Below are 14,575 nucleotides of genomic sequence, written 5' to 3'. Positions count from 1 at the left end.
AGGAAGAGGGCCTAAAATATAAGCCCTTGTATCAGCGGCCTGAGGCCTTGGCTAAAGTGGCGGTCAAAACTTTGCTGATATAAAGAAAAATCAGGCTGGGAGCTAGAGGCAGGCCCTGCTCAGAGAATCTGGCAAGAACAGGGCTGATATTGCAAAACCACACCTTCCTAAGAGGTGCTAGGCACAGAGCACTCACAGAAACACATTCCAGAAGTGTGGTACTAGAACACCTCGATACCAGCGCATTCCCTAAAGAGAACAGGAACACGCTGACCCGCCCTAAAGATAAGGTCAGGATGACAGTGTGATGAATAGAGATGTATAAGGTGATGGGCGGTAACCGGCTACGTCAGAGGGTGTCAACTAACTACATCAGAGGGGCAGTACGTAACTGTATTGATGTTTAAAATGGAGTCTTAGAGAGGGAGTGTCTTTTTTTTGGCCGAGGGGAGAATGGAAAGTCCCGCCATTCACTCAGCTGGTCCATGGTCACGGGCATACAGGCACTGAGTGTACTTGTAGCAACTCCCCACTGAGTCAGAGGCGGATAACCCCACCACAGATAAGACCCTGGGCTGAGACCTGGTGGAGTAGGGAGGGCCCGGATCCTCCTACCCCAGCCACTGCCCACCCCTGGATGGCAGCCCACCACCCTCTGGCCACTAAGTCACACTGCCCTGCCTCAAAGGGTGGTTCTATTGACTCCGGCCACCGGGCCACACTGCCCTGCCACAGAGGGTCGCTCTATTGACTCTGACTGCTAGGCCACACCGCCCTACCTAGATGGGTGTCCTACTGACTCGGGCCATCTGTCCGTGCTGTCCATCACTGAAGGGCTGCTGCACTGACCCTGATCATTTTGCCACGCTGCCTTAGGAGCCAGGGCTGCTATGGCAACTAGGGAAATTAGGCCACATTGGCCACCCTAGCTCTATTTTAATTCCCCCACAACCCGACACCGCCTGATGGGATGGACCTATGCCGTGACAATGGGAAACACCACTTCTTCAGAGGCAGTAAAGCTGCTATTGTCTAACAAGAAAAAGTATAAATGAAGGAATATGGAAACCAACCTGATTTAAAATAGGAGGTTGTACCCTTACATTTCATAATACAGGGCAGCCCATGCTCCCTTGCAATTACAGCGCCTGGAACACCAGAGAGAGAGAGATTCTTATTAATTACGTGTATTGTTCCAGTGCCTTGGAGGCCTAGTCATGGACCATGACCCCATTGTGCAAGGGGCCATATAAAGACAGAACAAAAAGCTGCACCCAAGGAGTTCTGCTTTAAATGCCATCTTTTGTTAAAAGGGAAATAAAACAGTCATAACTTGCCCAGAAATTAAAATAATTATCACAGCCAATGACAATTCAGAAGATGAACGATATGCCATGAAAGGGAAAAATAAAGCATGGGAAAGCAGAGACCCACAAATTCATATGGAACACAGGTAAAAAAAAAAATCAGACAGGATCTTATAAATGAGATGCAGCATTTCATTAATACACAGACATATAGTGTAAGAAGAAAGAAATCTGTGTTGTCCACAAGAGGTCTCTAGAGTCTCTTATATCCACATTGTGACCTGCTGTCCTGTCATGTAATGCAATACATCATTTAGGCCTGGGTTATTAGTAAACCAGTTGTCCCTAAATTTTTTGCAGCGAGGTACACTGAAAATATTACAGACATTCATTAATAAAGACTATGCAAAGTCACTTTGGGTTCCCGCATCTCAGCAACGGTAAACATCACCCCACCTAGACAAATTTAGCCTCAGGCTTCTTCATATTTTGTTCTTTAACTTTGTTTTTCAAGGCTTGGGACAGATTTCCTTGCAGTAACATTTGTTTTGATGCCATAATGGATGCAGAACAACCAGCAGCCCCTAGAGATATCGAAAAGAAGAACTGAAAGAAGCATGTCATTAAAAGCTATCGATTCTTTTACTGTGGGAATTAAAAGTGAGCATTTCCTTATCTAAACAAACATTTAGCTTTTAACATTTAGCTTTTGTTATCATGATTACTGAAATAAGGCTAAAAGTATTCTCTTAAGGGCCTACTCCTTGTAGTCTTACCTATAAAACCAGTGTAGAAACCAATATACAAATGAAAGATCTACATTCATGCAACATTATGACTGAGATTTTACTAATGTTAAAGTTAGGAAACACACAATTATAATTTCCACAACATCCCCTAACTCAGCTTCTTTGCATGGATTTATTATGACTGTATATGCTTTAAAATACAGTATCAGCCAAATATTTTTAATATGGCATCTAATTTTGTACCCACATTTCCTTTGTCCGCAATGCATTTCAGGAACAGCTGATAGCATTTAGACATCTAACTGCTTGATTATGCCTCCAGATCAGGTAGCCAGACATCTAAATGCTATTATTTGCACCCACAATTCACTGCAGGCACAAAATCGCAGGTGCAAAATTAGAAGCTTGGACTGAGGCTCCTTTATGTACAACTTAGCTAAGTTGTTGTTATGAAAATCATGACCTCGAATTTCCAGACTTGGTGCAATTAAAGTCTTAATCATAACATTGCATTAAAGCGTTTTCTGATTGATATTTTTTTTATTTTTAAAGGAAAAGCCAAAAGCAACACTGAGTGAAGCCCAGTAATATATGTGCTCAGTTGCCCGACTAATGAAGCTGTGGAAGATATTCCACACAGAAACAGGGTCTAACCAAAGCTCTACTAAAAGTTTGATTCAAACCACAGACATTATAAGTAGTTGGGGTGTTGCCATGGTAGGCCTGGTTTATATTTAAAATTTATACCAGAATAGCTATGTTGATCAGGGGTGTGAAAAAACACCCCCTGGCGACATTGCTATGCCAACAAAACCCCCAGTGTAGACGCAGCTATGTCAACAGAAGAATTCTTCGATTATTTGTAGCTAAAGTCATTCGGGGAGGTGGTGTTCCTACATGGGTAGAAAGGGAGAAATGCCAAGCAGGCCAGGGGAAGAGTAAGGCAAACAAAGAAGGGAGAAGGAAAAGGAGGGAGAACAACAAAGAAAAGAGTAGAGCTGATGAGTCATTCTGTCATCCCAATCGCTTCATTCCTTTACAAAAGAAAAACTCTGAACAGCACCACCTTGTGGTATCACTGCCAACTTCCATATGAAGAGATTGCCGATGACAATTTACAGAGGTATGTACTAATAACTTTCACTGATCACTGCAGCAATCACAAACCAGCACAATCCAATAAAGATTAGCAAGGTACACACATCTGAAAATTCATTCTGAGCAGAACTCTCTGTACTCTGAGTTTATGGTAGTTATACTCGTAACGCCCATGGAAGTACAGACATTGGCAGACTGGATCAGCCCTGTGGTCTATCTAGCCCAGTATCCTGTCTCTGATGGAGACCAGTCCAGCTGCTTCAGAGGAAGGTGCAAGAAACCCTGCAGTAGGCAGTTCTAGTCCCCATATATTTCCATCTCCACATTCATCAAAACGGACTCATTTTTGAACTGCCTCCTGTGTGCTTCTATAAAGACACCGACTGTATGTTCTAACTTGGGTGGTTGAGGTTAGGCATCTAGCTCCATATTTAGGCACCTGAATTAAACGTGTCCTGATTTGCAGAGCTACTGAGCACTTTAGGAGAACAAGGCTGAGGTGAGGAGAGTAGGAGCACAAAGCTCTATTATTACTGGAAAACAAGATAAATATTTGAGATAAGTTTGCCCAGCTACTTTCAGAATTTCACCTCCCCCTTGGATTAGAGAGAGCACATTCACTGCTGCTTTCTGTAAGTCTATAACACAAATGCCTTGTAAACTGAGCAGACCCCTTTGCAGTTCTTTGTCTCAGACTGTGGTGTTATTTATAACTGGATTAAAAAGCTTGTTAGGTAAATTGCTCCAAAAGGGATTTAATTCTAGTGAGAAAGCTTCAGTGCTCTTTAGATGCTCCACAGGTTTGGCTTTTCCTCCTCCCTTTGGTTTTATGATCTATATTAAATTTTATAGCCAGATGAGAATGAACTGCACTTGCACTGAAATATTGCACTGCAATATTTCTCTCGTGTCTCTTGCATAAGTGCTAAAGACAATGCAAATACCAACATCCCAACTGTGAAAGGATAAGGCATCTGCACGGGTAAATTCATGAAGCCCCCAAAACAGATCTTTCAGAGAGAGTGATTCATGCTCTGAATTCTAGAATTCTATTTGTGTTTTAATGCTTTAGCTTAAACATAGATCTATATGGTTCTGTGAGGAGAACTTCAGATCAAGAAAGAATTAACTGAATTTTTAATGGGAAATGTGAGGGACTCCAGAGACATCTGGATTCTGATAAATTGGTATTTTTTACTCATTTGGACTGTTTTTGATTAATTTCATTGTTGGACAGAGAACTCAGCTTTTAGACAGCTTTATTGAGAATAATCTATTTCCTGAATAATTCCTCTTTTTTTCTGGAGAAAATTCAGTCATGCAGTACAGTTTGTGATAACTTATTCCTCCCTGTGGAGGTCTCTGGGATTCACTAAGTCGGTTATTTGGCTTTAGGAACTGTCGAGGCTAAAACCAAAATGCAGCAAAAGAGTTTGCTACAGCTTTCTACCTTGCAATGGAAATACACGTAGGGCATTCCTAGTAAGACTATATCTACTGCAGATATACAAAAGACAATCACCTAAATGCAGGTAATAAGTAATGGCTGACACCAGCAGAAAAGTTAAAGGGAAATAAAGGTCTAGATGTATAACACAGTGAAACCATTTTCCAAATCAGGTAACTAGCTAGGGAGTGATTGACTGGAAATGCTTAGAATACCAGTCCCATCCTGGTCCATCTTTAAAAGTGTCTGTGTCTTTAAATTTAGCAAATCTAGGCAGCCCACGTACTGCTCCAGTGGGAGTTGCAAATATTTGATACTTCCAGGAGTTGGCCCATTGACTGCATCTCTCCAGGTCCCCCAGGGTATGTCTCCACTGCAGCTGGGAGCCTGCCTCTTAGCCTGGGTAGACAACACAGGCCAGGTCTGCTCAAAGCTACTGCACTAAAACTATTAGTGTGGAAGTTGTGGCATGGACAGCAGCTCAAGGTAGCCACTCAAGTTCTGACCCGGGGGTTGGGTGGGCTTGGACGTGGGTGGCTAGCCTGAGCCGCCACGCATGACGCAATGTCCACATTGCTATTTTTAGCTCACTAGCTCCAGCAGAGCTAGCACGGGTCTGTCTACCTGGGCTGGAAGGCTCAATCTCAGCTGCAGTGTAGACATACCCTCAATGTCCAGACTCTGGCTGTATCCCTCTGTGCTAGACTTGTGCAGGCTGTATGGTACATTTCACTTCTAGCCGTGAGTTTCCTCCGTTTTATTGCTTCCTGTCAAAATCCTGAATGTTCAGCATGACAACCTTCATGCTTTTGGAATTTCTGTTTTATTGGGCAGCAGTATCACTTCCTAAGATTAATTTTCCACTGAGAAAGGAGCAATGAAAAGGGACAACTTTGAATGGTTTAAATGAAGGTTTTGGTAGGTGATTTATTTTAAACATAACACAGTTCTGCCATGTGTTCTGGACACACAGATCGTTGTAAAGTAATTTGTAGATTATGGAACAACCCTGGAGATGTGAATTCTTTGCTCTTAAACTCAAGCAAAAGACTGCTTCGTGTGCTTCAGCACCTGGCAAACAAAACCCTATGTTTTGAACTTAATTACAGTTTTCTGACCCCTTATTACTATTTTAAAAATTTAACTCAAAAGAGGTTTCCATTCTCATCTCCCCAGCATGACAAGAGAGCAGGATTATAGGTCCCAAAAGCTGACGGATTGGAGTGGAACCTACATTGCATATTACCCTCTTCCACTTCACCAGCAGAAACGTACACCAGCCCCTTGAACAGCACCCTGCAGAAGCAATCTGGGTCTGGGGGATAGTGTAGGGCTGCTGGGAGGGGCAAAGCTGGGAAATCTTCAGATACAAAGTGAAGAAACCAGACTGAACTCCAGATCTTCAGGTTCCTCATGAGTTCCTGGACACATCCCCTATCCTCTCCATACAACCCAAAACTTCTCCTCAAGTGGAATAAAACTCAGCAACTTGAAGACTTCAAACTCACCAAGGCTATGGAGTATGTTTCCCTGGGAGGGGGGATTTGGCTCAGAAAGCTTCCCCTCAAAGTGGATTAGAAGAAAGAACCCATATTTGGAATGAACAAGCTGCATTAGCCTACCAAAAGAGAGACTGAGAGGGGATACGATTAGTCTCTATTGATACATCGGGAGATAAACACCACACAGGGAGAATAGCTATTTAAACTTAAAGACAACATTAACAACAAAAGCAAATGGCTATAAACTGGCCCTGAATAAATCCACACTGGAAATTAGAAGAAGGTTTCTAACCATCAGAGAAGTGAGGTTCTGGCACAACCCTTGCAATTGGAGTAGTGGGGGGAAAAACCAAAACTAGTTTTAAGATAGAGCTTGTTAAGTTTATGAACACGATTATAGGACGGGGTTGCCTGCCATAGTAGAGCACTGATGACTCGATGACCCAGGAGATCCCTTCCAGTCCTGTGTCCCTACTGTGGTTGTACATAACAAACATATTTATCAGTTCTCAAGGAATAACCAACATGAATTAGAAAGGAGGTCAACACAGGCAGGTGCTAATATTCAAAGTGCTGAATGGCTATGAAGCAGACCTACCAAACCAACCCCATGTGCAAAGGGCAGAGGTACAATTTACAATCGAAATATCTTATTTCCTCTTTCTCCTTTCTTCTCACACTTACTCTAAAGTGATTTTTAATACATCAAAGATTCTCACTAACCTCCCCAAGTCCACAGCTTGCACTGATAACCATCTTCCCGGGATGTCCAGGAACTGGGTCGCAAGTGAACAGCACTCCTGGAAAGGACATTTTATGTGGGACAAAATAAGCGACTGCCAAATACTAATTGAAAATAACATTTTCTGTGACTGTCAATTTATGTTCACTCTCCTCTCACATTGGAAAGATAGAGTTTTACTGGGACAAATGATCCTTGGCTGGCACATTTCCAAGTTGTATGTTATCCACTCCAGAAACAGTATCATGTGACTTCTAACCATCACAACTAAGCAACACAACTCAGATCTCAAGTATTTAATAGTCACAATAAATTGTTTATCTATCGAGCCACAGAGCAAAAAAAGGGTGTTGAATGACTTTGACTACTGAATAAATCTGAGGAAACTAATTTGCTTGTGGATGTTCTGAGAAAAGGAAAATAAATTAAAAACCATCAGAAAAATATCGTCTGTGAATTATTCACTCAACTTCACTGAAAATTATCCTTTACCTTGTCTCTGATGGTGTTTGAGAGAGAGAGAGAGAGAGAGAAAGATGGATGAATAATGGATTTTGGGGGTCTAACTGAAAACAAAAAATTTCAAAATTTTCAACTAAATGAAGAGTAAAAAAATATTTCAGGTTGAATGAAATGTTTTGATTTTTAAGTGAATTTAAACATTTTTTAAAATAAATTTAAAAGGAATTTCAAAATGAAAAGTTGTCTCAAATAGAAAAATCAAAATGTTTCATTTCAAAATTGTCAAAATGAAACATTTTGATTTTTCAGTACTTTTTTTCCTGAACCAAACATTTTGGTTTTATTAACTTGAATTCATGAAACGTATCAGTGTCACTGCATCTGTATTTTTTGCAGAAAGTTCAGGTTGAAAAATTTTGCCCAGCTGTAATATATATATCATCCACAAAAAATTATGTTAAAAGAGCATTAAAGTTTGCAAAGTCTAGCATTCAGAAGTTAGGAAATACCAGAATTAAAGTTGCCTGTGAAACCTCAGTTTGGCTTCCTTCTCTGTATGTATCATGATACATTCTTAATTACTTGATCACATAGTATTTTTTCCACAAGAAAAAGAACCTTGATTTATGCACAATGTACACTTAATGAGCAGCTCTTCAGTATTTTGTTTTATCCTCATTGTTCAAGATGTGGTCCCATGCTTTATTGACTGCACGCTATTCAAACCCTACTCTGAATACAGAATTACTTAATTCCTCGTGGGCTTTCCTATGATGCTCACCTGAGTGCTTCTCAAACATACATTAATTTACTTTCCCAACACCCCAGTGAGAGGAGGGGGTATAGATGATGAGCTGAGGCACAGAGAAATTAAGTTCAAAAGTATGCACTAATTTGGGGTGCCCGATCAGAGATGCCAAGGACCTGATACTGCAGAGTACTTAGCATTATAGAGGACTTAATTGGTTCAATGCACAGCTCCCAGTGATTTCAGTTGCAGTTGTGAGTACTCAACACTTCTTCAAATCGGATCCCTCAAGGCAGGCACCCAGAAAATGAGAAACACTCAGTTAATAAGCTTTCATGGGTAAAAACCTCACTTCTTCAGGTTTTTACCCACGAAAGCTTATGCTCCAATAAATCTGTTAGTCTGTATGGTGCCGTTGGACTCCTTGTTGTTTTTGTGGATACAGACTAACACAGCTACCCCGTGATACTTGACTCAGTTAATGACCACCTCTGAAAAGTTTGGTGTCAGTGACTTCAATAGAATCCCTCAGGAACTCTGTGGCACAGGCAGGGATAGAATCCAATTTTCTAGGGCAGCTTTGACCAGGTGGCTATCCTTCCTCTTCCTGAAGTGCCTTGCCTTGTTCATTGCACACATTCCAATTTCAGTAACAAATGAAGAAGGGGTCCCTACAGACAATAGCCTCATTCACTGCACAGACCTGATGGAGCCTCACGGTAGCTCCATCCTAGGCACTGAATGAGGCGGGGTCCTGTGGAAAATGTGATCATGTAATTCAGTGGGACTCAAACTTTTTTACTGGTGACCCCTTTCACATAAACAGCCTCTGAGTGCGACCCCCCTAATAAATTAAACACACTTTTTAATATATTTAACACCATTATAAATGCTGGAGGCAAGCGGGGTTTGAGGTGGAAGTTGACAGCTCATGACCCCCCGTGTAATGACCTCGCGACCCCCTCAGGGGTCCCGACCCCCAGTTTGAGAACCCCTGATGTAATTAAAGGCTGTATCATAACGTAGACACACCCAAGGGCCAAACTGAAGCTGTAACAGCAACCTTAATTCTAGCATTTCCTAACTTCTGAGTGCTTGATTTTGCAACCTGAATAACGTTGTTTTAATGTAGGTTTTTTGCATGCAGTTTCCAATGTGTTCAAAGAAACTCAAACTGGAGAAATAGAAGTTCCATTATGTGGAATCCTATTAACACCTCATAGATCATCAGCAGGTTGGAACTGTCAGCTTCACTACACAGATCTCTGCCACATGAGTTAACAGCGTAACTGATAGCAGTAGTCGTTTGTCATCCTCTTTGTGGAGTAGAGGGATGAGACACTTTGCCAGTGGGAGTCACAGATATCTGTTGACAGCAGAGGAATGGTGAAGTTCATGCTTCTCTTCTCACTTCTCTTCCTCACCCCTCAGCTCCTTGCCCAGCCAACCCGTCTCCCCCAGCTCTTCATCCAGTTCCAGTCTCCTCCCCAATGGGTGACAGTCCCATTTCCTTCTCCATCACCCAACTCCCAGTCCCTGTATCCCTCTTCACCCCACCCCCCACCAGCTTCCAACCACAGTCTCCCCCCACAGCTCTTCGTCCAAATCTACTCCCCTAACCCCCACTCCAGGTCTCGCTCTTGTCTCCTTTGCGTTCAAAAATCAGGCAGCTTCCTCCTCCATATTGCTTGGGCCCCGCAGAGGGGTCACTGAGAGCACATGGGCGACAGGCTCCCTGCTTTTAGTTCTGGTGCCCAACTTCGGCCTGGATCAGCCCACAGCAGCAATTGCAGGGAAAGTCCTGCTCAGTCCCAGGCTGGAGCAAGCTCAGAATGGATGGACACTTCAGGGAATCTAGCTATGAAGCTCTAGCAAGGCTTCACTGAGTTTTCAAAGGCTTATAACCTGGTAGATTTTCACAGAGGTGGCTAAAGGCACATCCCTGAGACAAAGACCAGGCCTTCTCCAAAGCAGATGTCAAGTCCATTCTTCAAAGCACAGGGGCACAACGGCTTTTCAAAGAAAAAGTCACCAGAATTTCTATAAAATAGGCAAAGCAATCTATTTTTCCCTGACCTCGTTCTCAGAAACAGATGAACCTTTCTGGCTGACCCTTAAAAATAAATAGATAAATAAACAAATAATGTCAGCCTGAGGCAGATACCCAGCATGGATAATTTCAGCCCAAATGGTTCCATTTTGGCAAAAAGTGATAAGCAGCTAAAAACAGGATCTTCTAATGGGATGCGGCAGGCAACCTTAATAACAGACAATGCTACCAGCTCCGCCTGTACTAGACACAAATGCACCCAAGTCCTGGTCCTCAGAGTCTTTCCCCCACATACTTCCAGCTCTGGGGCGTGAGAACAGCATGAAAAGCAGGGAAATCAGGTCAGTTCACCTGCAGAGTGGGAAGGAGGAGCACAAAAGGTGGGATCCACACCAGCTGCATGCTGTGACCCTGAGCTTCATGGGTGTTGGTCTGGGATGGTGGCTTGTGGGGAGAGCAAGGCAAGGCCAGCGGATGTGTGGCTGTGCAGAGCCACCAGCCAAGCACCTCCATGGGGTGCAAAGAGACCTCAGAGGCTACTGCAACAGTACATAAAGCCCAGCAGGGAGTAAAAGACCTGAGGAAGGGGCTCCAGAGGACACACGAGTGGCTGACCTGCTGCATCGGCTGGCACCATTCACTGGATGACGACTCCCATGTGCGCCGGGATCAGTTGGCCTCATTGCCAGTGATACCGTACGGCCGCAAATGAGTAGAGTGAGGCCCGGCAGTTCTGTATCCCCTCACACACCTGGGGGAAAAGTAAACGAGACCATCACACAGACCAGGAGCTGAGCAACACACCGGATTGGGCCTAGGGAGTTTGTGAGTAAAACACCACATAAGTATTAGAGCATCAGTAAGCATTCATGCATAGCTGCTAGTTTCCATTTATCTGAGGCCCTCTGCAAGCAAATGGAACCCATATGTTTTCCTAGCTAGAGAGCTCAGGTCGGGATTATCAACCAATAACCGTCTTCAGCCTCAGCTGTTTTGCAGAATCACAAGGATCAAACCTATTCACGCCTCGAGACCACTTCCCCACAGTGCAGCATTTTCCACAACAGTGTATCCCCAAGACCTACCCAATCTAGATTTAAATAACTCAGGCAATGGAGATTCCCCCTAGAGCTGGCTGAATAGTTGATTTTTCTGGTACGGTGGCCAAACTGAAAAAAATCCATTATTTTTTCCCATTCCCTTTGACTAACAGGTGTCCTAGTTAGGATTATGTTTTTTTCCTGAATTCATCCTAGATTTCCATCTGCTAAATTTAATCCCATCACTCCTACTTTCACCCCACCTTGAGCACTGAAAGTTAATTATCAGCAAGTGAGTAGATCCCAGAGAAGTCAATCATACTGCTACTCTAGCTGCCAAGCTTGAATGACTGAATGGATTTTGAACTCTTGATCCCAAGAGGTCATTCTCCAGCACCTTCAAAAAGCATTAAATCAGTGGTCCCCAAATTTTTCAGGGTTGCACCCCCCTCACCCCTGCCTGTGTTCCCGTTTTACCCCCCACTGAGCCAGGGCTGGGAGCAGGGCCGGAACGGAGCAGGGCTGGGTGGTGCTCCCTCCCCATCCCCTGTGGCGGCTGGCCCGAGTCCCACTGTGCCTCCCTGAACGTTCCTCCTTTATCCTTGTCTTCTTAGTTAAGAAAATGTACTAGTAATTCATAACATCCCCCATCTACGGGCCCAGCTTGAGAGGTGCTGAGCACCTGAGTCTCTCCATGGGCCTGCTACTCAAAAGTACTAAATCATGGATCCATGTGAGCCTGCAAAGTCATGGATCTATGTGAACTCCCAGGCACAGAAGCATGGATTTTCTATTCCAACCCCCAAATTCACTGTCAGCATTGAGGACACAGGGGCCCCCCATTGGACTGTGCTGCCTGGAATGCAGGGGGCACGGACCCCCTAAATCTTACCTTCTTGCACAGGGGAACCATGCAGGTCCCACTGCCCACCTGGCCTTCCAAGTCTGCAAAGGGAATACAGAATTGAGCACTAACATTTTGTAGCTGATAGTTCCCCAGCGTCCCATCAGATGGTTCCCAACCATACTGCACATCAGTTTCAAGAACAAAAGAGGAAGGAGGAGGGGATAAAGGTTTGATGAGTCTGTTGTCTGTTTTTATCTTTTGCAAAGCTCCTGAAGGTTTCCTGGTTTTATTTTACTGAGGGGAAAATAATAATAAGGACGTCAAGGTAAAATAACCCTCCCATATCAATGGCTATAATTATGAACCAAAAATAGCCACTGCAAACATTTCATCTTTTCAGTGATGCTTGATCGTATTCCCATTTCTCTTTCTTTTAAAAAAAATTGTTTATATCCTATAGGAGAAAGATTAGAAAAGGTACAAGACAGACACAATAAACAGATGTGATGATAAAAACAACCTCAGAGGAACAGATGTTCCTGAAATTAAAATGAATACTCACTTTATAGTTAAATATAGGAACAAAATGTGATGTGTAACAGTATGATACTTGCATCCACTTTCTAAAATTACCTCTTTGATAAACTTCTTCTAAATAGAAACTGATTCATAATATGTTTCAGAGTAGTAGCCAAGTTAGTCTGTATTCGCAAAAAGAAAAGGAGGACTTGTGGCACCTTAGAGACTAACCAATTTATTTGAGCATAAGCTTTCGTCAGCGACAGCTCACTTCATCAGATGCAGTCAGTGGAAAATACAGTAGGGAGATTTATATACACACAGAACATGAAAAAATGGATGTTATCATACACACTGTAAGGAGAGTGATCACTTAAGATGAGCTATTACCAGTGGGGGGTGGGGGGGAGAAAACTTTTTGTAGTGATAATCAAGGTGGGCCATTGCCAGCAGTTAACAAGAATGTCTGAAGAGCAGTGGGGGGTGTGGGGGGGAAATAAACATGGGGAAATAGTTTGTTTGTGTTTCCAGTGTCATTATATTAATGGTATTAAATGCTACTTGTTTCAGACAATATTACATTGTCTGTTTTCCAAGATGTACAAAGATTTTTAGAAAATCCTAGAATTGGTGAATATTGTTTTGTAGTATTCACACCGCTCCAATAACTATAATTCCAGCCATTGGGCTCTACGATTCACTCTTAACTAGCAGTCCTTCAAGCAACAGGTGGGCTGGTATTCTGACCAAAATATACATAATCATAAAAAGCCATAGGTGAAATCCTGGCCCTACTGAAGTCAATGGCAGAACTCCCATTGATTTCAGTGGGGCCAGAATTTAACCCCATATTTACAGATGTATTTTTTATCCCCCAATGACCAAATCTTTGTCTCTTTGAAGTTATTGGGAGTTTGTCGATGGGCTTCGATGGGACTCTAGTGCAGATTCCCAGAGACCCAAAGAATTTGTTTCTTAAATAATCTCCTTGTAACAAAAGCAGTGCTATTTACTGGATATATCAGACTAATCGCCAAAGCTTTCAGTCAAAGGTTGCCTTAGAAAAGAGAACCATAAAGGCCAGGTGCACTGTTTCAACGTACAGAGCTAAGAGTTCCAGGCTGCAAGTAAAAAGGCCCGCTAAGTTAAACAGCTGGAAGGGGCCTAATATGTTATGCAGAATAACTTAATGCCTTTTACACATGGTGACCTGACTATCCCAGAACCAGGGCAGATGCCTATAATATTCCCCACACTGTTTCCCATAATCAGGTTAGATCCCTATAGGAGAGAGGACAGTACTGTGGCAAATTTATTACTAGTTGTAACTTGAATGATTGAAATAATCTTCTCTCTGTTTACACTGTGCCAATGATTTGGCCCAGGTAAACAGGATCTTGAAATGTGTCAGCCAATACTAACTTTAAGACAGTCATTCGTAGAAGAAAAATGTTGGATATTTTTTTTTTAATTTAAGTTGCACTCTATTTCTTTTAAGAGAGCACAGGAAATTCTAAAAATCCAGACCCCGCTCTGGAACAAAGCGGGAGGAAGCATTGCTCTGATCCCAGAATACTGTTACACAAAGAACCGGCAATCCAGGCCACTTGAGTGTGCTCCTTCACAGCTTCCTGTAGAACACGGTTGTCTTTCATCTGATGTTCCAGTGCTAACCTTCAGGGACGATGAACTGGGAAGTGCAGTGGGGGGTCCCGTTAAATACAAAATCCACTACTATAGATCAGCCAATAAGCAATCTCAGTAATTCTGCATGCAAGTGATGGCTTCCTAATCATTTGTGTGCGGCATTGCTCTCACAATTGTGGCAACTGCACTTACACATTAGACACACAACTGTGAGCACATTTTGCATGTACACATTTCTGAAAATGCAGACCTGAGTTTAAGGGAAAATGACTTTAGCTATAGTATATTTTATAACTTTTTTCCTCAGCTGATGCCATATACTTTATATCAGTGGTTCTCAAACTTTTGTACTGGTGACCCCTTTCACATAGCGAGCCTCTGAGTGCGACCCCCCTTATAAATTAAAACCACTTTTTT

At 42.7% G+C, this 14,575-nt stretch overlaps 1 long non-coding RNA gene across 1 annotated transcript; it reads right to left on the bottom strand.

Moving 5' to 3' along the window:
* Positions 1–1,462: 1,462 nt before the first annotated feature.
* LOC311529064 lies at positions 1,463–10,822 on the bottom strand. Its single transcript, XR_014713760.1, has 3 exons — positions 10,721–10,822; positions 6,827–6,903; positions 1,463–1,891 (listed from the first exon to the last, which is right to left on the bottom strand). It is a non-coding gene; the product is annotated as an uncharacterized lncRNA (long non-coding RNA).
* Between the last annotated feature and the right edge of the window lie 3,753 nt (positions 10,823–14,575).

This window comes from Lepidochelys olivacea, assembly GCF_965140295.1.
Source record: "Lepidochelys olivacea isolate rLepOli2 genome assembly, chromosome: 12".
Lineage (NCBI taxonomy): Eukaryota > Metazoa > Chordata > Testudines > Cheloniidae > Lepidochelys > Lepidochelys olivacea.
The sequence above is the reverse complement of the archived record's forward strand: the minus strand, read 5'-3'. Positions and strand labels throughout refer to the sequence as shown.